This window comes from Pseudophryne corroboree, chromosome 9 (genome assembly GCF_028390025.1).
Source record: "Pseudophryne corroboree isolate aPseCor3 chromosome 9, aPseCor3.hap2, whole genome shotgun sequence".
In the NCBI taxonomy this organism is placed as follows: domain Eukaryota; kingdom Metazoa; phylum Chordata; class Amphibia; order Anura; family Myobatrachidae; genus Pseudophryne; species Pseudophryne corroboree.
Genome location: NC_086452.1, coordinates 249,111,513 through 249,133,137, shown reverse-complemented (window position 1 = coordinate 249,133,137; position 21,625 = coordinate 249,111,513). Strand labels below are relative to the sequence as shown.

At 45.5% G+C, this 21,625-nt stretch overlaps 1 protein-coding gene and 1 long non-coding RNA gene across 3 annotated transcripts in view; one reads left to right on the top strand and one right to left on the bottom strand.

Annotated features, from left to right (window-relative positions):
- The window catches only part of IVNS1ABP (influenza virus NS1A binding protein), a 332,957-nt gene that overhangs the window by 236,210 nt on the left and 75,122 nt on the right, over positions 1–21,625 (top strand). The gene's annotated exons all lie outside the window — the stretch shown is intronic.
- LOC134956947 (uncharacterized) lies at positions 1,764–3,244 on the bottom strand. Its single transcript, XR_010186326.1, has 5 exons — positions 3,219–3,244; positions 3,071–3,140; positions 2,843–2,914; positions 2,363–2,422; positions 1,764–1,998 (listed from the first exon to the last, which is right to left on the bottom strand). It is a non-coding gene; the product is annotated as an uncharacterized LOC134956947 (long non-coding RNA).

Below are 21,625 nucleotides of genomic sequence, written 5' to 3'. Positions count from 1 at the left end.
CCGCAGGAGACTGGGCACTCTAAAAGAAAGATTAGGTACTATCTGTGCACTGGCTCCTCCCTCTATGCCCCTCCTCCAGACCTCAGTTAGATTTCTGTGCCCGACCGAGCTGGATGCACACTAGGGGCTCTCCTGAGCTCCTAGAAAGAAAGCATATTTTATGTTTTTTATTTTACAGTGAGACCTGCTGGCAACAGGCTCACTGCAACGAGGTACTAAGGGGAGAAGAAGCGAACCTACCTGCTTGCAGCTAGCTTGGGCTTCTTAGGCTACTGGACACCATTAGCTCCAAAGGGATCGACCGCAGGACCCGTCCTTGATGTTCGTTCCCGGAGCCGTGCCGCCGTCCCCCTTACAGAGCCAGAAGCTAGAAGAGGTCTGGAAAAATCGGCGGCAGAAGACTTCAGTCTTCACCAAGGTAGCGCACAGCACTGCAGCTGTGCGCCATTGCTCCTCTTGTACACCTCACACTCCGGTCACTGATGGGTGCAGGGCGCTGGGGGGGGGGGGCGCCCTGAGCAGCAATAATTAGACCTTGGCTGGCAAAATAATCACAATATATAGCCCCAGAGGCTATATATGTGATAAATACCCCTGCCAGATTCCATAAAAAAGCGGGAGAAAAGTCCGCCGAAAAAGGGGCGGAGCTATCTCCCTCAGCACACTGGCGCCATTTCTCCCTCACAGCTGGCGCATTCTGCGGCTGGATTGCCGCATCCTAAATCAGTACAAGCCCATTCCACAAGGAAAGTGGGCTCATCTTGGGCGGCTGCCCGAGGGGTCTCAGCTTTACAACTTTGCCGAGCTGCAACTTGGTCAGGGGCAAACACGTTTGCTAAATTCTACAAATTTGATACCCTGGCTGAGGAGGACCTTGAGTTCTCTCATTCGGTGCTGCAGAGTCATCCGCACTCTCCCGCCCGTTTGGGAGCTTTGGTATAATCCCCATGGTCCTTACGGAGTTCCCAGCATCCACTAGGACGTCAGAGAAAATAAGATTTTACTCACCGGTAAATCTATTTCTCGTAGTCCGTAGTGGATGCTGGGCGCCCATCCCAAGTGCGGATTGTCTGCAATACTTGTATATAGTTATTGCCTAACTAAAGGGTTATTGTTGAGCCATCTGTTGAGAGGCTCAGTTATATTTCATACTGTTAACTGGGTATAGTATCACGAGTTATACGGTGTGATTGGTGTGGCTGGTATGAGTCTTACCCGGGATTCAAAATCCTTCTTTATTGTGTCAGCTCTTCCGGGCACAGTATCCTAACTGAGGTCTGGAGGAGGGGCATAGAGGGAGGAGCCAGTGCACACCAGATAGTACCTAATCTTTCTTTTAGAGTGCCCAGTCTCCTGCGGAGCCCGTCTATTCCCCATGGTCCTTACGGAGTTCCCAGCATCCACTACGGACTACGAGAAATAGATTTACCGGTGAGTAAAATCTTATTATTTTGATCCCACACTGAAGGCATCTGGGCAATTTTCTCTTATGCAAAGAGGAGTGCCAGGCTGTGTTTATAAGAGAGAGAGAGAGAGAGAGATATAGATATATAGATATAGATATATATATACATATATACATATATATATATATATATGAGAAAAAATTAAGACCCCTTAATTGCGCAATTGTCTAATAGCTCAAACCACTGAGAGATACCCCCTGTCAGAAGGAGTACTGCACATAGAATGGACAAAAACAAAGGTTCTCTTGGGGAGCTTAACCACCACAGATATACTTATATTATTATAAAATCATTTATTAAAAAACATGTTACATACATACTTTTATAACATGAATCACAAGATCACACATGTCACTTGAGCAATACATTCATTTCTGATTATCTGTTATATATGATGTTTTCAATCATTAGATGGAATACTTATTCCTCAGCATGAGAAAGTATGTATGATCTGTTCACTGTTTTTACGGAAACGCACAATCGTTGAAACCCAACGCGTTTCGTCCCTTAGGACTTCATCAGGGGTGCAAATCTGGGTGGTTCAAAGAAATATATATATATCAAACAGTATCCCATCAAATACATACATTTATTTAACCCTACTTCACATATATTTCAAATTCATGAAACCACTTCATTATTTAATATTTTACCTGCTTTATATAAAAACAAATATATCACATAAAAATACAAAGAAGGGGGGATACAATGAAAGAAAGTGAGGAAAACATCGGAGGAGGAGGGAACATATATGGAGTGTAAAGTAAGGATCAGATCCCTATAACTATATAGTTCAATACACATAGATAAATGAACAGTTTGTATAATGACCAAGGATGGCATCTAGTTCAAGTAATAGTAATATTTAGTTGATTAAATGAAGTAATTGTACATACCAAAGAATGGGTTCACCAAAGGAAATACAGACAGAACATGAATTCACTGAGAGTGTATTCCTACAAATTAGAATTGTACTCCCATTAGAATACAAAAACATCTTGAAAATGAGGCATCATTCTATTGGTAATGATTCTTAAATACAATAGGTGGCACCAATCACTCGACTAATATTATGGTGCTCATCAGGAGTTTGGTATAGTCATTAAACATTTATTAGACATACCACTGGTCAGTTTTCAATAGATTCTCCCACTATTATTGAAATATGCCTCTATTACGAAAATCAAACATCAATGTCCATATTGTATCTACATATATACATATGGTGGTTAATAAGGGACCATGCTGAAATAGGTAGACTGTTACCGATAGAAATTCTACTAAGACAATTCATATGTGGCCATAATAGAATATAGGCTTTTCTACATACCTAACATAATTAGCGTGTGTGCTCATTTGTGAGAGTATATGCTCACCTGTAGAAACTCAACAGACCATCAAATTATGGGTGTTGGCCGAAGTACATCAATAGTGCATCCGTGTATTTCCTATAGGGTTGTGGAGTGCTTGATTAAAAAGGGATACTAGCAATAGATCACCTCCAATACAGCAACAACTTAAACTAAAAAAAGTGTGGCCCTCAAATTTAATTAAAAAGAGATCCTAATAACACTATTAATTAATTAGATATCAAGCTCACCTACCAGAAACTTCTATTTTGATTTCACAAAATGGCAATTCGGATGGAATCGGGAGATATTATCCGATCAAACCCTATAAAAATGGGAAGTCTTAGTTGGAAATGTGACAAGTCTAAATCAATAAAAAGACTGGATGGGATAAAGTATTTACCTGGCTTGTTGTCTCAAGGTCCACCTCACAGCTATAAGTGAGAGTGAGCTCTTTAGTCCTATATATACCCCCTGTGTGATTGACATCATTTCCTGTCAAGCTAATTATGTCCCTCAATTAAGTTAATTGAGATAGCATAAAAAGACTTTAATGGATCACATAGCTTGTAGAGCAACCTGTTAGGGACGTGTATCATTTAGAAGAATCATAAATGATACTTTATATATTGTGTTTACTATACACGCCGCTCTAGATAAATTGAGAAATGTATAATTGCGTTCCACTCCTATCGAGCGATATGCGTTCCACAGCCGTGACTTCCGGTTCCGGCGGAAATGCATCCTTTAGTAAAAATGCCTGAGAAGACTCCAATGTATCTCATAGCTTGTAAAACAATCCATTGGGGACGTGCATCATCCAGAATAATCTCTAAAGATGCCCTACACACTGTCACCTGTGCATTCCGCTTCAGACAAGCCAAGGAATGTGTCATTGCATTCCATTCCTGTCGAGCGGTATGCGTTCCACAGCCGTAACTTCCGGTTCCGGCGGAAACGCGTCATGCGTTCCACAGACGCCGATGATGCGTCTCATGGTATCTAATGCGATGTTCTAATAGAACGATAACATTGTGCATTCCATGGACACTAATTCTGCGTTCCACGGATATTAATCTCGTGATCTACATATATCACTGTTCCTAATATATTCTACTAACATCATAACTTCAAATAACTCCAACCGAACCACTGATATTGATGGGTATAACCTTATACCAAACCCTATCAATTTACAAATATTATGGGGTATATGCAATTCACGGCGAATCGCGGCAATTTTTCGCCGTTTTTTAATTCGACTTAATTCGACAGGTGAATTCCGGAAGGTGGCTGCCGGAATTCACCATATTCAATGAAAAACGGATTCGCCAGAACCGCGGGCGAAAATCGGCCGATTTGGCGGATTTTGCCGCGATTTTAAAAAACGGGAAAAACCCGGAAAAAAAAATGGCGTGGGGTCCCCCCTCCAAAGCATAACCAGCCTCGGGCTCTTCGAGCTGGTCCTGGTTCTAAAAATGCGGGGAAAAATTGGGCAGGGATCCCCCGTATTTTTAAAACCAGCACCGGGCTCTGCGCCTGGTGCTGGTGCCAAAAATAAGGGGACAAAAAGTAGGGGTCCCCCGTATTTTTAACACCAGCATCGGGCTCCACTAGCTGGACAGATAATGCCACAGCCGGGGGTCACTTTTATGCCGTGCCCTGCGGCCGTGGCATCAAATATCCAACTAGTCACCCCTGGCCGGGGTACCCTGGGCGAGTGGGGACCCCTTCAATCAAGGGGTCGTCCCCCCCCCCCCCCCAGCCACCCAAGGGCCAGGGGTGAAGCCCGAGGCTGTTCCCCCCCCCCCCCCCCCCCCCATGGGATGGGGGGGCTGATAGCCTTTTGTGATAATGAAAAGAATATTGTTTTTTCCAGCAGTACTACAAGTCCCAGCAAGCCTCCCCCGCAAGCTGGTACTTGGAGAACCACAAGTACCAGCATGCGGGAGAAAAACGGGCCCGCTGGTACCTGTAGTACTACTGGAAAAAAAATACCCAAATAAAAACAGTACACAGACACCTTGATAGTAAAACTTTATTACACACTACCGACACACACATACTTACCTATGTTGACACGCCGACTGCCACGGTCTCCGACGATCCGAGGGTACCTGTGAAAAAATTATACTCGCCTTCCAGCGTCCAGAGATAAATCCACGTCCAGAGTATAATCCACGTACTTGTTAAAAAAACAAACCGCAAATACCCGCTCCATACCGGACTGAAAGGGGTCCCATGCTGACACATCAGACCCCTTTCTCCCGAATGCCGGGACATCACGTGACTCCTGTCACTGAAGTCCCTTCAGCCAATCAGGAAGCGCTACTTCCGTGGCGCTCACCTGATTGGCTGTGCGCTGTCTGTGCTGTCAGACAGCGCATCGCAAAGCCGCTCCATTACTTTCAATGGTGGGAACTTTGCGGGTAGCGGTGGGGTTAACCTGCGGTCTGCCGCTGACCGGCGGGTGACCTCACCGCTAGCCGCTAAGTTCCCACCATTGAATATAATGGACGGGGCTGTGCGATGCGCTGTCACAGCACAGACAGCGCACAGCCAATCAGGTGAGCGCTTCGTGATTGGCTTTAGAGACCTTTGTGTGACAGCTGTCACTGACAGGTCTCATTCGGGGTAAGGGGTCTCATGTGTCAGCATGGGACCCCTTTCAGTCCGGTGGTCCGTGTGTTCGTTTTCTTTTTTTGCCAAGTACGTGGATTTATCTCTGGACCCTGGTTGAGGTGAGTATATTGATCTTTTCTTTTCAGGTATCCGTGGATTCTACATGGAGAAGAGGACCGATGTCGGCGTGTGAACATAGGTAAGTATGTGTGTGTCGGCAGTGTGTAATAAAGTTTTACTTGTCACGGTGTGTGTGTACTGTTTTTATTTGGGTATTTTTTTTCCAGTAGTACTACAGGTACCAGCGGGCCCGTTTTTCTCCTGCATGCTGGTACTTGTGGTTCTCCAAGTACCAGCTTGCGGGGGAGGCTTGCTGGGACTTGTAGTACTGCTGGAAAAAACAATATTCTTTTCATTATCACAAAAGGCTATCAGCCCCCCCATCTGCAGCCCATTGGATGGGGGGGGACAGCCTCGGGCTTCACCCCTGGCCCTTGGGTGGCTGGGGACCCCTTGATTGAAGGGTTCCCCACTCCCCCAGGGTACCCCGGCCAGGGGTGACTAGTTGGATATTTAATGCCACGGCCGCAGGGCACGGCATAAAAGTGACCCCCGGCTGTGGCATTATCTGTCCAGCTAGTGGAGCCCGATGCTGGTGTTAAAAATACGGGGGACCCCTACTCTTTTTGTCCCCCGTATTTTTGGCACCAGGCGCAGAGCCCGGTGCTGGTTTTAAAAATACGGGGGATCCCCTGTCAATTTTCCCCCCGCATTTTTAGAACCAGGACCAGCTCGAAGAGCCCGAGGCTGGTTATGCTTTGGAGGGGGGACCCCACGCCATTTTTTTTTAGGATTTTACCGTTCCAGCAATAAAAAAAAAAAAATATTTTAAAAAAATATATAAATAATATTTGTGCCTCCAAAAAAAAAAAAAAAAAAAAAAGTACCTAATCCCTTCTAATATAAATAGATATGCTATTCCTAAAAAAAAAAAACACCAAAAAAAACATGTTTAAATTTTTTTTTATTGTTTTCACCCTCCAAAGTGTGGCGGATTGAAAATGACGAATTTGCTGTCTAAAAGCACTGCTGTCGAATTTCCAAACTTGAATTGAATATGCTTTGGTCGAATTGCAGCACTTGTATCATTGCAGAAAAGTCGAATTTGCAAAAATTCGAATTTCAAAAAGTCGAATTTTGAAAGTACGTTTTTTGGTCGGAAAGCACTGAATTGCATAGGCGAATATTTTTTTTGGGCGAAAATGACCCGAAATTCTACAATTTCGGGAATTCGACCGCAATTGCATATACCCCTAACTATGTCAGCTATTTATCATATACCCAAAAGGGCTATATAATAATATAGTAATATGGTGGTGATAAACTGTGCTCGACTCCCTAAAAAATGTTTTATCCATAATCGGGACCTATTATTAATAATATATTACGTTTAATTAGTGTGGTGCATTAATCACATCATTAATCATTAATTGTGAATGTGACCAATTTGACACTTAAAAAATCAATATCCCATACCTCATCTATGGGTATTAGAATCATCTAAGTCAGTGATTAATTTATTAATTAGTGTACTAATTAGTGACTATATCAATTCCTACTCTCTAAACATGAATGGACAGTGTTAGGGTATAGATCCATCGATCAACCTATTCTCAGTTATCCATCTATACATTAATTCCACCCTAAAGGTAGTAAATCCAAACACTGATCTACCCACACTATTGGGTGTCAAAAAAGAAATAAAAAACAGTGATTTGTGCAGGCTAGTGAGTAAATCCTACTACTAATAAAGAATATGCGTAAAAAGAATCCATAATTTACTAAATACATCAATGGGATCGTATAATTACCATGAACTTAATGAGTGGTTATAATATCAAAACTAGGTAACAATCTACATCAGCATGATCCCCCATTTTACAAGACTTATACACAAAACATATAATCCCAAAGCTCTCAATCCAGTGATTAATTTCCTAATTTATTGAATGGATATTATACATACAACCTTTTCCTACTTCAATTGCCCAAACTACCAAAGATTTGGTTTCAAACATCGGGATATATGAATAAACCTTATATAAATCTAACCGAAAAATGATATGAGTTAAGATATTTATCCCGAAAGAGAGAGAGATGTTCTAAGTAGTAAGGAAACTAATCCTAAATAGTAAGGATCAGATATTGACCCAAGGAAGGTTAATTTGAAGGTGGTAAAGAAAAAAAGGGAATACTATAAAAATGAGACAATGTCGATGTCCTCATTCAAGCCCTTAGGGGCCAAGGTATTAAGTGTGTATATCCAGAATGTTTCTCGTTTTGCCAAGGTTAAATCTCTGCTGCTACCTCTTGGATCTACTGGTATGTGTTCCAAGATTGTAAATGTAAAATTGTCCTTGGTTACAGTTGAATTATGCTTATCGGCATAGTGTTTGGAGAGACTGTGCGATGGAAGTTTGTTTCACATTTCTCATGTGCTCTTGTATCCTAATTTTTGCAAGTCTTTTTGTCTTTCCCACATAGGATAGGTTACAATCACATGTGACCCTGTATATTACGTATTCAGTGTTGCAATTAACTAAGTGAGTTAATTTATACCATCTTCCTGTCTCCAATTTGATATTAAAGGATTTCCGATCCATATATTTGCAGCATATGCATCTGGAGCAAGGATAACACCCTTTAGTGGGTATGATAGATCCTGAGCTCATGCTGGAATTTTTAGGCCTCACAATTTTACTAGGAGCTACAATACTTTTTAAGGTTTTTTGCCTTCTGAAAAATTAGATTGAGTCTTGGGGGGAGAGATGGACCCAACACAGGGTCTCTTAAAAGTATACCCCAATGATGTTCAAGGATTTTTCTGATAGATTGATTCTCCTGATTGAACTGTTACAAAAGGTCTGGAACATGGCTGATAGTTCGAGGTCTTGATTTTAGGCTGTAATAGTACCTCCCTTTTTTGTAAAGAGGCTTTTGTGTTTTGCTATTTCAATAGACTCGAGACTATAGCCCCTATCTATAAACCTTTGCTGAATCAGAGTTGACTGCTCCCAATAGTCCTCTAAATTAGTGCAATTTCGTTTCAAACGAAGGAACTGTGCATAAGGGACGCTATTTTTCCAGGCTGGATAATGGCAACTTGTCTTCGGGATATAACTGTTTGCATCGACTTCCTTGAAAAAGGTTTTTGTTTTTATCTTTTCTCCTGATTGACCTGTTAAGGTCAGATCAAGGTAGTCGATGCTTCTTGAATTTTTCAGGTGTGTGAATTTCAAATTGAATTCATTGGATTGTATGGATAGCATGAAGTTGTCAATGCTGTTCTCATTACCTTTCCAAATGAAAATAAGGTCATCAATATACCTTTGATACAGTATAATATTATCTTGAAATGCAGAGCCATACACATAGATCTCTTCCCATGCTTCCATATACAGGTTGGCGTACGATGGGGCAAACTTAGTCCCCATCGCCGTACCCTGTTTTTGCAAATAGAATTTGTAATTAAACTCAAAGAAATTATGATTTAGGATGAACGCGATGCTGTCCAATAGGAATGCAATCTCGTTCGGAAGTAGTTTCGAGTCTTTAGATAATAAAGGTCTAGAGACCATCAAGCTTTTACTATGTGGTATTGAAGAATACAAAGCTTGTACATCTATAGTGAGCCAATGATAGTCGTCCAACCAGACTAATGTCTCCAATTTTTGTAAGACACTAGTGGTGTCTTTAAGGTACGACTTCATTTCAGTCACATACGGTTGAAGTCTGATATCTAAATAATGAGACAGGTTTGAAGTCGGGGAATCAATCCCTGCGACTATAGGTCTCCCCGGTGGAGCCGTTTTGTTCTTGTGGATTTTTGGGATATGGTAGAAATTGGGGACCAACGGATGTTTGACGTACATATAGTCAAATTCCTCCCTGCAAATTAAATTCTCTTTTAGGGCCTTTGATAATAAATGCCAGAGCTCTTCTTGGTACAGTCCAGTAGGATTCCCTGGTAGTTCTATATAAGTCTGTCCATCATATTTTTTTTTCTTTTTTTTTTCAAAGCAGAACAGCAGGGGAGCTATTTTTGCAAGACTAAACCTTCCCCTATTTTCTTCACATAGGGGAAGGACCCATCCTTTCCCTCAGACTGGCGCCTTAAATAATAATGTCCGCCTGGTCACATTCCTGTATAAGAAAAAATAGCCCATGTCTGTATGCCCTCAGAATGGCTCATGTTTTAACTACCTTGCTTTATCCATTACATGATATTTTTTTTTTTACATACACACACACAAAACCACAGCACTTGCCACACCAGAAGCGGGGTACAGCAATGCACTAACCATTCATAGGGTGGGGTGCATAGCTGCACTTTCCAGTTACAGGGTGGGGAATGCATGTAGCCCATGACCACATCACTCTAATACATATAAACCGAAAACCCAGCACTCGCCAAAGTAAACTCGCTTATCCACAATTCAATAAATAAATGATGGGGGGTTAGTTAGTGGATTGGCTAATGCCTGCAAACCGATCGCCAAGGTACCCCACCTTCAAGCAGGTCCTACACTATCAGAGTCTTAAAACCTGACTACTTCACTGCTGTTACACACCATCTGCCTGCTAGATTTAATATGCACCTGCCACACACTTAATGGCTTTTAAAGGTACACTAGTCACCTTACATTGGCTTAGATACATTGCGAAGGAACAGCTGAGGTAGGTGGGGTACCTTGGCGATCGGTTTGCAGGCTTCTGTGCACTGCCAATTCACTAACTAAACCCCCATTATTTATTTCTTGAATTGTTGAGGATAAGTGAGTTTACATTGGTGAGTGCTGGGTTTTCTGTATGTGTGTGTGTGTGTGTGTGTGTATGTATATATATATATATATATATATATATATATATTTGTGTGTATATAGTTTGTATATGGATAGATGGATATATATCTATATATATATATATATATATATATATATATATATATCTATGTGTGTGTGTATAATCATATATGTGTGTAACGCTATGTATGTATGTACTTGCTTAACAAGTATAGACATGTCACTTCCTACTCTTTATTGCAGGGTTGTTGTTGCTATTACTAATCACTGCCACTGGATGAGGCAGGGGTGTTAGTAGGGTCTGCAATACACAGTGTTATTAGACATGCTTGTAGCAAAGCACTATATAACTGTCTTTTAGTGTCACCATGACTATAAATACAGCCACAAATTCACACCAAAAGCAGCTTCGCTCTGATTTTGTGGAAATGTGTTACTTAATGGAGATTAATGACTGCTTTGGCGTCACAATGCCGCCACCCCAGGAAACGGTTAGGCGGCAAGGACTAATGCAAAGTCATTCCTTTCGCAACGTTAACAATGGTTACAATTTTTGCAGATGATACCAAATTGTGTAAAGTTATAAATGCGGAGGGGGATGCTGAGTCGCTTCAGAATGACTTAGTTAAATTAGAAGCTTGGGCAGCGAAATGGAGAATGCGCTTCAATACAGACAAGTGTAAGGTAATGCACTGTGGTAACAAGAACAAAAATAACACCTACCTACTAAATGGGGTAAAATTAGGGGATTCTGTACTGGAAAAGGACTTGGGTGTCCTCATAGATAGCAGGACATCTGCTACTAAGCAGTAGTACCCAAAGTAGGACTGCAGCAAAGAAGGCTAATAAGATATTAGCATGCATAAAACGGATAATTGATGCTAGGGACGAGAGTATTATACTCCAGTTATATAAATCACTTGTGAGGCCACACCTTGAATACTGTGTACAATTCTGGGCACCTTACTACAAAAAGGATATCCTGGAGCTAGAAAAGGTTCAAAGGCGGGCGACCAAACTAAGGGTATGGAGACGCTGGAATACGAGGAAAGGCTTGCAAGACTAGGCATGTTTACACTGGAAAAGAGGAGATTAAGAGGGGACATGATCAACATTTACAAATATATAAAGGGACAATATACAGATCTTGCGCAGGACCTGTTTTTGGTTAGATCAACACACAGAACTCGTGGACACTCGCTCAGGTTAGAGGAGAGGAGATTCCACACAATACGGCGTAAAGGCTTTTTCTCTAACGTCCTAAGTGGATGCTGGGGACTCCGTAAGGACCATGGGGGGATAGCGGCTCCGCAGGAGACTGGGCACAAAAGTAAAAGCTTTAGGACTACCTGGTGTGCACTGGCTCCTCCCCCTATGACCCTCCTCCAAGCCTCAGTTAGATTTTTGTGCCCGAACGAGAAGGGTGCACACTAGGTGGCTCTCCTGAGCTGCTTAGTGAAAAGTTTAGTTTTAGGTTTTTTATTTTCAGTGAGACCTGCTGGCAACAGGCTCACTGCACCGAGGGACTAAGGGGAGAAGAAGCGAACTCACCTGCGTGCAGAGTGGATTGGGCTTCTTAGGCTACTGGACATTAGCTCCAGAGGGACGATCACAGGCCCAGCCATGGATGGGTCCCAGAGCCGCGCCGCCGGCCCCCTTACAGAGCCAGAAGACTGAAGAGGTCCGGGAAATCGGCGGCAGAAGACGTCCTGTCTTCAATAAGGTAGCGCACAGCACCGCAGCTGTGCGCCATTGCTCTCAGCACACTTCACACTCCGGTCACTGAGGGTGCAGGGCGCTGGTGGGGGGGCGCCCTGAGACGCAATAAAAACACCTTAGATGGCTAAAAATACATCACATATAGCTCCTGGGCTATATGGATGCATTTAACCCCTGCCAGGTTTCCTTAAAAAAGCGGGAGAAAGGCCGCCGAGAAGGGGGCGGAGCCTATCTCCTCAGCACACAAGCGCCATTTTCCCTCACAGCTCCGTTGGAGGGAAGCTCCCTGGCTCTCCCCTGCAGTCCTGCACTACAGAAACAGGGTAAAACAAGAAGAGGGGGGGCACTAAATTTGGCAGATTAATAATACAGCAGCTATATAAGGGAAAAACACTTATATAAGGTTATCCCTGTATATATATAGCGCTCTGGTGTGTGCTGGCAAACTCTCCCTCTGTCTCCCCAAAGGGCTAGTGGGGTCCTGTCCTCTATCAGAGCATTCCCTGTGTGTGTGCTGTGTGTCGGTACGTTGTGTCGACATGTATGAGGAGGAAAATGGTATGGAGGCGGAGCAATTGCCTGTAATAGTGATGTCACCCCCTAGGGAGTCGACACCTGACTGGATGGTCGTATGGAAGGAATTACGTGATAGCGTCAGCACTTTACAAAAGACTGTTGACGACATGAGACAGCCGGAAAAACAGTTAATACCTGTCCAGGCGTCTCAAACACCGTCAGGGGCTCTAAAGCGCCCGTTACCTCAGATGGTCGACCCAGACACGGACACTGACTCCAGTGTCGACGGTGAGGAAACAAACGTATTTTCCAGTAGGGCCACACGTTACATGATCACGGCAATGAAGGAGGTTTTGAACATTTCTGATACTACAAGTACCACAAAAAAGGGTATTATGTGGGGTGTGAAAAAACTACCCGTAGTTTTTCCTGAATCAGATGAATTAAATGAGGTGTGTGATGAAGCGTGGGTTTCCCCCGATAAAAAAACTGCTAATTTCTAAAAAATTATTGGCATTATACCCTTTCCCGCCAGAGGTTAGGGCGCGTTGGGAAACACCCCCTAGGGTAGATAAGGCGCTCACACGCTTATCAAAACAAGTGGCGTTACCGTCTCCGGATACGGCCGCCCTCAAGGAGCCAGCTGATAGGAAGCTGGAAAATATCCTAAAAAGTATATACACACATACTGGTGTTATACTGAGACCAGCAATCGCCTCAGCCTGGATGTGCAGTGCTGGGGTGGCTTGGTCGGATTCCCTGACTGAAAATATTGATACCCTGGACAGGGACAGTATATTTTTGACTATAGAGCATTTAAAGGATGCATTTCTATATATGCGAGATGCACAGAGGGATATTTGCACTCTGGCATCAAGAGTAAGTGCGCTGTCCATTTCTGCCAGAAGAGGGTTATGGACGCGACAGTGGTCAGGTGATGCGGATTCCAAACGGCATATGGAAGTATTGCCGTATAAAGGGGAGGAGTTATTTGGGGTCGGTCTATCGGACCTGGTGGCCACGGCAACGGCTGGGAAATCCACCTTTTTACCCCAGGTCACCTCTCAGCAGAAAAAGACACCGTCTTTTCAGGCTCAATCCTTTCGTCCCCATAAGGGCAAGCGGGCAAAAGGCCACTCATATCTGCCCCGGGGCAGAGGAAGGGGAAAAAGACTGCAGCAGGCAGCCTCTTCCCAGGAACAGAAGCCCTCCCCCGCTTCTGCCAAGTCCTCAGCATGACGCTGGGGCCTTACAAGCGGACTCAGGTACGGTGGGGGGTCGTCTCAAGATTTTCAGCGCGCAGTGGGCTCACTCGCAAGTGGACCCCTGGATCCTGCAGGTAGTATCTCAGGGGTACAAATTGGAATTCGAGACTTCTCCCCTTCGCCGGTTCCTGAAGTCTGCTTTACCAACGTCTCCCTCCGACAGGGAGGCGGTATTGGAAGCCATTCACAAGCTGTATTCCCAGCAGGTGATAATCAAGGTACCCCTGCTTCAACTGGGAAAGGGGTATTATTCCACGCTGTTTGTGGTACCGAAGCCGGACGGCTCGGTGAGACCTATTTTAAATCTGAAATCATTGAACACTTACATACAAAGGTTCAAATTCAAGATGGAGTCACTCAGAGCAGTGATAGCGAACCTGGAAGAAGGGGACTATATGGTGTCTCTGGACATCAAGGATGCTTACCTCCATGTCCCAATTTGCCCTTCTCACCAAGGGTACCTCAGGTTTGTGGTACAGAACTGTCACTATCCGTTTCAGACGCTGCCGTTTGGATTGTCCACGGCACCCCGGGTCTTTACCAAGGTAATGGCCGAAATGGTGATTCTTCTTCGAAGAAAAGGCGTCTTAATTATCCCTTACTTGGACGATCTCCTGATAAGGGCAAGGTCCAGGGAACAGTTAGAGGTCGGAGTAGCACTATCTCAAGTAGTGCTACGACAGCACGGGTGGATTCTAAATATTCCAAAATCGCAGCTGATTCCGACGACACGTCTGCTGTTCCTAGGGATGATTCTGGACACAGTCCAGAAAAAGGTGTTTCTCCCGGAGGAGAAAGCCAGGGAGTTATCCGAGCTAGTCAGGAACCTCCTAAAACCAGGCCAAGTGTCAGTGCATCAATGCACAAGGGTCCTGGGAAAAATGGTGGCTTCTTACGAAGCGATTCCATTCGGCAGATTCCACGCAAGAACTTTTCAGTGGGATCTGCTGGACAAATGGTCCGGATCGCATCTTCAGATGCATCAGCGGATAACCCTGTCTCCAAGGACAAGGGTGTCTCTCCTGTGGTGGTTGCAGAGTGCTCATCTTCTAGAGGGCCGCAGATTCGGCATTCAGGACTGGGTCCTGGTGACCACGGATGCCAGCCTGAGAGGCTGGGGAGCAGTCACACAGGGAAGAAATTTCCAGGGCTTGTGGTCAAGCCTGGAGACATCACTTCACATAAATATCCTGGAGCTAAGAGCCATCTACAATGCTCTGAGCCTAGCAAGACCTCTGCTTCAAGGTCAGCCGGTGCTGATCCAGTCGGACAACGTCACGGCAGTTGCCCACGTAAACAGACAGGGCGGCACAAGAAGCAGGAGGGCAATGACAGAAGTTGCAAGGATTCTTCGCTGGGCAGAAAATCATGTGATAGCACTGTCAGCAGTGTTCATTCCGGGTGTGGACAACTGGGAAGCAGACTTCCTCAGCAGACACGACCTCCACCCGGGGGAGTGGGGACTTCACCCAGAAGTCTTCCACATGATTGTGAACCGTTGGGAAAAACCAAAGGTGGACATGATGGCGTCCCGCCTCAACAAAAAACTAGACAGATATTGCACCAGGTCAAGGGACCCTCAGGCAATAGCTGTGGACGCTCTGGTAACACCATGGGTGTACCAGTCAGTGTATGTGTTCCCTCCTCTGCCTCTCATACCCAAGGTACTGAGGATCATAAGAAGGAGAGGAGTAAGGACTATACTCGTGGCTCCGGATTGGCCAAGAAGGACTTGGTACCCGGAACTTCAAGAGATGCTCACAGAGGACCCGTGGCCTCTACCTCTAAGAAAGGACCTGCTCCAGCAGGGACCCTGTCTCTTCCAAGACTTACCGCGGCTGCGTTTGACGGCATGGCGGTTGAACGCCGGATCCTGAAGGAAAAAGGCATTCCGGATGAAGTCATCCCTACCCTGATCAAAGCCAGGAAGGATGTAACTGTGCAACATTATCACCGTATTTGGCGTAAATATGTTGCGTGGTGCGAGGCCAGGAAGGCCCCTACAGAGGAATTTCAGCTGGGTCATTTCCTGCATTTCCTACAAACAGGACTGTCTATGGGCCTAAAATTAGGGTCCATTAAGGTTCAGATTTCGGCCCTGTCGATTTTCTTCCAAAAAGAACTGGCTTCAGTTCCTGAAGTACAGACGTTTGTCAAGGGGGTACTGCATATACAACCTCCTTTTGTGCCTCCAGTGGCACCTTGGGATCTAAATGTAGTTTTGGGATTCCTAAAATCACATTGGTTTGAACCACTTTCCACTGTGGACTTAAAATATCTCACATGGAAGGTGGTAATGCTGTTAGCCCTGGCTTCAGCCAGGCGTGTCTCAGAATTGGCGGCTTTATCCTATAAAAGCCCTTACCTAATTTTTCATACGGACAGGGCAGAATTGAGGACTCGTCCTCAATTTCTCCCTAAGGTGGTTTCAGCATTTCACTTGAACCAGCCTATTGTGGTGCCTGCGGCTACTAGGGACTTGGAGGACTCCAAGTTGCTGGACGTAGTCAGGGCCCTGAAAATATGTTTCCAGGACGGCTGGAGTCAGAAAATCTGACTCGCTATTTCTCTAACGTCCTAGTGGATGCTGGGGACTCCGTCAGGACCATGGGGAATAGCGGCTCCGCAGGAGACAGGGCACAAAAGTAAGCTTTTAGGATCACATGGTGAGTACTGGCTCCTCCCCCTATGACCCTCCTCCAAGCCTCAGTTAGGTTTTTGTGCCCGTCCGAGCAGGGTGCAATCTAGGTGGCTCTCTTAAAGAGTTGCTTAGAAAAAGTTTTTAGGTTCTTTATTTTCAGTGAGTCCTGCTGGCAACAGGCTCACTGCATCGAGGGACTTAGGGGAGAGAAGTGAACACACCTGCGTGCAGGATGGATTGGCTTCTTAGGCTACTGGACACCATTAGCTCCAGAGGGAGTCGGAACACAGGTCTCGCCCTGGGGTTCGTCCCGGAGCCGCGCCGCCGACCCCCCTTGCAGATGCTGAAGATTGAAGAGGTCCGGAACCAGGCGGCAGAAGACTTTCAGTCTTCATCAGGTAGCGCACAGCACTGCAGCTGTGCGCCATTGTTGTCAGCACACTTCACACAGCGGTCACGGAGGGTGCAGGGCGCGGGGGGGGGGGGCGCCCTGGGCAGCAATGTATAATACCTGTATGGCGAAAAATACATCACATATAGCCCTTGAGGCTATATGGATGTATTTAACCCCTGCCAGATATCACAAACTCCGGAGAAGAAGCCCGCCGAAAAGGGGGCGGGGCCTATTCTCAGCACACAGCGCCATTTTCCCTCACAGAAATGCTAGTGGGAAGGCTCCCATGCTCTCCCCTGCACTGCACTACAGAAACAGGGTTAAAACAGAGAGGGGGGGCACTGATTTGGCGATATGAATATATATTAAATGCTATAAGGGAGGAACACTTATATAAAGGTTGTCCCTGTATAATTATAGCGTTTTGGTGTGTGCTGGCAAACTCTCCCTCTGTCTCCCCAAAGGGCTAGTGGGTCCTGTCCTCTATCAGAGCATTCCCTATGTGTGTGCTGTATGTCGGTACGTGTGTGTCGACATGTATGAGGAAAATGTTGGTGAGGAGGCGGAGCAAATTGCCTGTAATGGTGATGTCACTCTCTAGGGAGTCGACACCGGAATGGATGGCTTATTTATGGAATTACGTGATAATGTCAACACGCTGCAAGCCGGTTGACGACATGAGACGGCCGGCGATCAAATTAGTACCTGTCCAGGCGTCTTAAACACCGTCAGGGGCTGTAAAACGCCCATTTACCTCAGTCGGTCGACACAGACCCAGACACGGACACTGATTTCAGTGTCGACGGTGAAGAAACAAACGTATTTTCCTTTAGGGCCACACGTTAAGGGCAATGAAGGAGGTGTTACATATTTCTGATACTACAAGTACCACAAAAAAGGGTATTATGTGGGATGTGAAAAAACTACCTGTAGTTTTTCCTGAATCAGATAAATTAAATGAAGTGTGTGATGATGCGTGGGTTTCCCCCGATAGAAAATTATTGGCGGTATACCCTTTCCCGCCAGAAAACACCCCTTAGGGTGGATAAGGCGCTCACATGCTTATCAGAACAAGTGGCGGTACCATCTACAGATAAGGCCGTACTTAAGGAGCCAGCTGATAGGAGGCTGGAAAATATCCTAAAAAGTATACACACACATGCTGGTGTTATACTGCGACCAGCGATCGCCTCAGCCTGGATGTGCAGAGCTGAGGTGGCTTGGTCGGATTCCCTGACTAAAAATATTGATACCCTTGACAGGGACAGTGTTTTATTGACTATAGAGCATTTAAAGGATGCATTTCTATATATGCGAGATGCGCAGAGGGATATTTGCACTCTGGCATCAAGAGTAAATGCGATGTCCATATCTGCAAGAAGATGTTTATGGACACGACAGTGGTCAGGTGATGCAGATTCCAAACGGCACAAAGATGTATTGCCGTATAAAGGGGAGGAGTTATTTGGGGTCGGTCCATGGGACCTGGTGGCCACGGCAACTGCTGGAAAATCCACCGTTTTTTACCCTAAGTCACATCTCTGCAGAAAAAGACACCGTCTTTTCAGCCTCAGTCCTTTCGTCCCTATAAGAGTCATATCTGCCCAGGGATAGAGGAAAGGGAAGAAGACTGCAGCAGGCAGCCCATTCCCAGGAACAGAAGCCCTCCACCGCTTCTACCAAGTTCTCAGCATGACGCTAGGACCGTACAGGACCCCTGGATCCTACAAGTAGTATCCAAGGGGTACAGATTGGAATGTCGAGACGTTTCCCCCTCGCAGGTTCCTGTAGTCTGCTGTACCAATGTCTCCCTCCGACAGGGAGGCAGTATTGAAAACAATTCACAAGCTGTATTCCCAGCAGGTGATAATAAAATTACCCCTCCTACAATTACCTCCATGTCCCAAAATTTGCCTTTCTCACCAAGGGTATCTCAGGTTCGTGGTACAGAACTGTCACTATCAGTTTCAGACGATGCCGTTGGATTGTCCAAGGCACCCCGGGTCCTTACCAAGGTAATGACCGAAATGAGGATTCGTCTTCAAAGAAAATGGACGACCTCCTGATAAGAACAAGGTCCAGAGAACAGTTGGAGGTCGGAGTAGCACTATCTCAAGTAGTTCTACGACAACACGGGTGGATTCTAAATATTCCAAAACCGCAGTTGTTCCGACGACACGTCTGCTGGTCCTAGGGATGATTCTGGACATAGTCCAGAAAAAGGTGTTTCTCCCAGAGGAGAAAGCCAGGGAGTTATCCGAGCTAATCGTGATCCTCCTAAAACCAGGAAAAGTGTCAGTGCATCATTGCACAAGAGTCCTGGTAAAAATGGTGGCTTATTACGAAGCGATTCCATTCGGCAGATTTCACGCAAGAACTCTTCAGTGGGATCTGCTGGACAAATGGTCCGGATCGCATCTTCAGATGCATCAGCGGATAACCCTATATCCAAGGACAAGGGTGTCTCTCCTGTGGTGATTACAGAGTGCTCATCTTCTAGAGGGCCGTAGATTCGGCATTCAGGATTGGATGCTGGTGACCACGGAGGCCAGCCTGAGAGGCTGGGGAGCAGTCACACAGGGAAAAAATTTCCAGGGAGTGTGATCAAGTCTGGAGAATTCTCTCCACATAAATATACTGGATCTAAGAGCAAATTTATAATGCTCTAAACTTAGCAAGACCTCTGCTTCAAGGTCAGCCGGTATTGATCCAGTGGGATAACATCACGGCAGTCGCCCACGTAAACAGAAAGGGCGGCACAAGAAGCAGGAGGGCAGTGGCAAAACTGCAAGGATTTTTCGCTAGGCGGAAAATCATGTGATAGCACTGTCAGCAGTGTTCATTCCGGGAGTGGACGACTGGGAAGCAGACTTCCTCAGCAGGCACGACCTCCACCCGGGAGAGTGGGCACTTCATAGGGAAGTTTTCCGCATGATTGTGAACCGTTGGGAAAGACCAAAGGTGGACATGATGGCGTCCCGCCCGAACAAAAAACGGGACAGGTATTGCGCCAGGTCACGAGACCTTCAGGCGATAGCTGTGGATGTCCTGGTAACACCGTGGGTGTAACAGTCGGTGTATGTGTTCCCTCCTCTGCTTCTCATAACCAAGGTATTGAGAATTAGAAGACGTAGAGGAGTAAGAACTATACTCGTGGCTCCGGATTGGCCAAGAGGGACTTGGTACCCGGAACTTCAAGAGATGCTCATAGAGGACTAATGGCCTCAGGAGCTAAGAAGGGACTTGCTTCAGCAAGTACCATGTCTGTTCCAAGACTTACCGCGGCTGCGTTTGACGGCATGGCGGTTGAACGCCGGATTCTAAGGGAAAAAAGGCATTCCGGAAGAGGTCATACCTACCCTGGTCAAAGCCAGGAAGGAGGTGACCGCACAACGTTATCACCACATGTGGTGAAAATATGTTGCGTGGGTGAGGCCAGGAAGGCCCCACGAAGAAATTTCAACTAGGTCGATTTCTGCACTTCCTGCAAACAGGAGTGTCTATGAGCCTCAAATTGGGGTCCATTAAGGTTCAAGTTTCGGCCCTGTAGATTTTCTTCCAGAAAGAATTGGCTTCGGTTCCTGAAGTCCAGACGTTTGTCAAGGGAGTATTGCATATACAGCCCCTTTTGTGCCTCCAGTGGCACTGTGGGATCTCAACGTAGTGTTGGGATTCCTCAAATCATATTGGTTTGAACCGCTCAAATCTGTAGATTTGAAATATCTCACATGGAAAGTGACCATGCTGTTGGCCCTGGCCTCGGCCAGGCGATTGTCAGAATTGGCGGCTTTGTCTTACAAAAGCCCATATTTGATTTTCCATTCGGACAGGGCAGAACTGCGGACTTGTCCCCAGTTTCTTCCTAAGGTGGTGTCAGCGTTTCACCTGAAATAACCTATTGTGGTGCCTGCGGCTACTAGGGACTTGGAGGACTCCAAGTTGCTAGACGTTGTCAGGGCCCTGAAAATATATATATATATATATATATATATATATATATATATATATATATATATATATATATATATATATAAATTCCAGGACGGCTGGAGTCAGAAAGTCTGACTGGCTGTTTATATTGTATGCACCCAAAAAGCTGGGTGCTCCTGCTTCTAAGCAGACTATTGCTCGTTGGATTTGTAGTACAATTCAACTTGCATATTCTGTGGCAGGCCTGCCACAGCCAAAATCTGTAAATGCCCATTCCACAAGGAAGGTGGGCTCATCTTGGGCGGCTGCCCGAGGGGTCTCGGCTTTACAACTTTGCCGAGCAGCTACGTGGTCAGGGGGGAACACGTTTGTAAAATTCTACAAATTTGATACCCTGGCTGAGGAGGACCTGGAGTCTCTCTCATTCGGTGCTGCAGAGTCATCCGCACTCTCCCGCCCGTTTGGGGACTTTGGTATAATCCCCATGGTCCTGACGGAGTCCCCAGCATCCACTAGGACGTTAGAGAAAATAAGATTTTACTTACCGATAAATCTATTTCTCGTAGTCCGTAGTGGATGCTGGGCGCCCATCCCAAGTGCGGATTGTCTGCATTACTTGTACATAATTATTGTTACAAAAATCGGGTTGTTATTGTTGTGGGCCATCTTTTCAGAGGCTCCTTCGTTGTTATCATACTGTTAACTGGGTTCAAATCACAGGTTGTACGGTGTGATTGGTGTGGCTGGTATGAGTCTTACCCGGGATTCAAGATCCTTCCTTATTGTGTACGCTCGTCCGGGCACAGTACCTAACTGAGGCTTGGAGGAGGGTCATAGGGGGGAGGAGCCAGTACACACCAT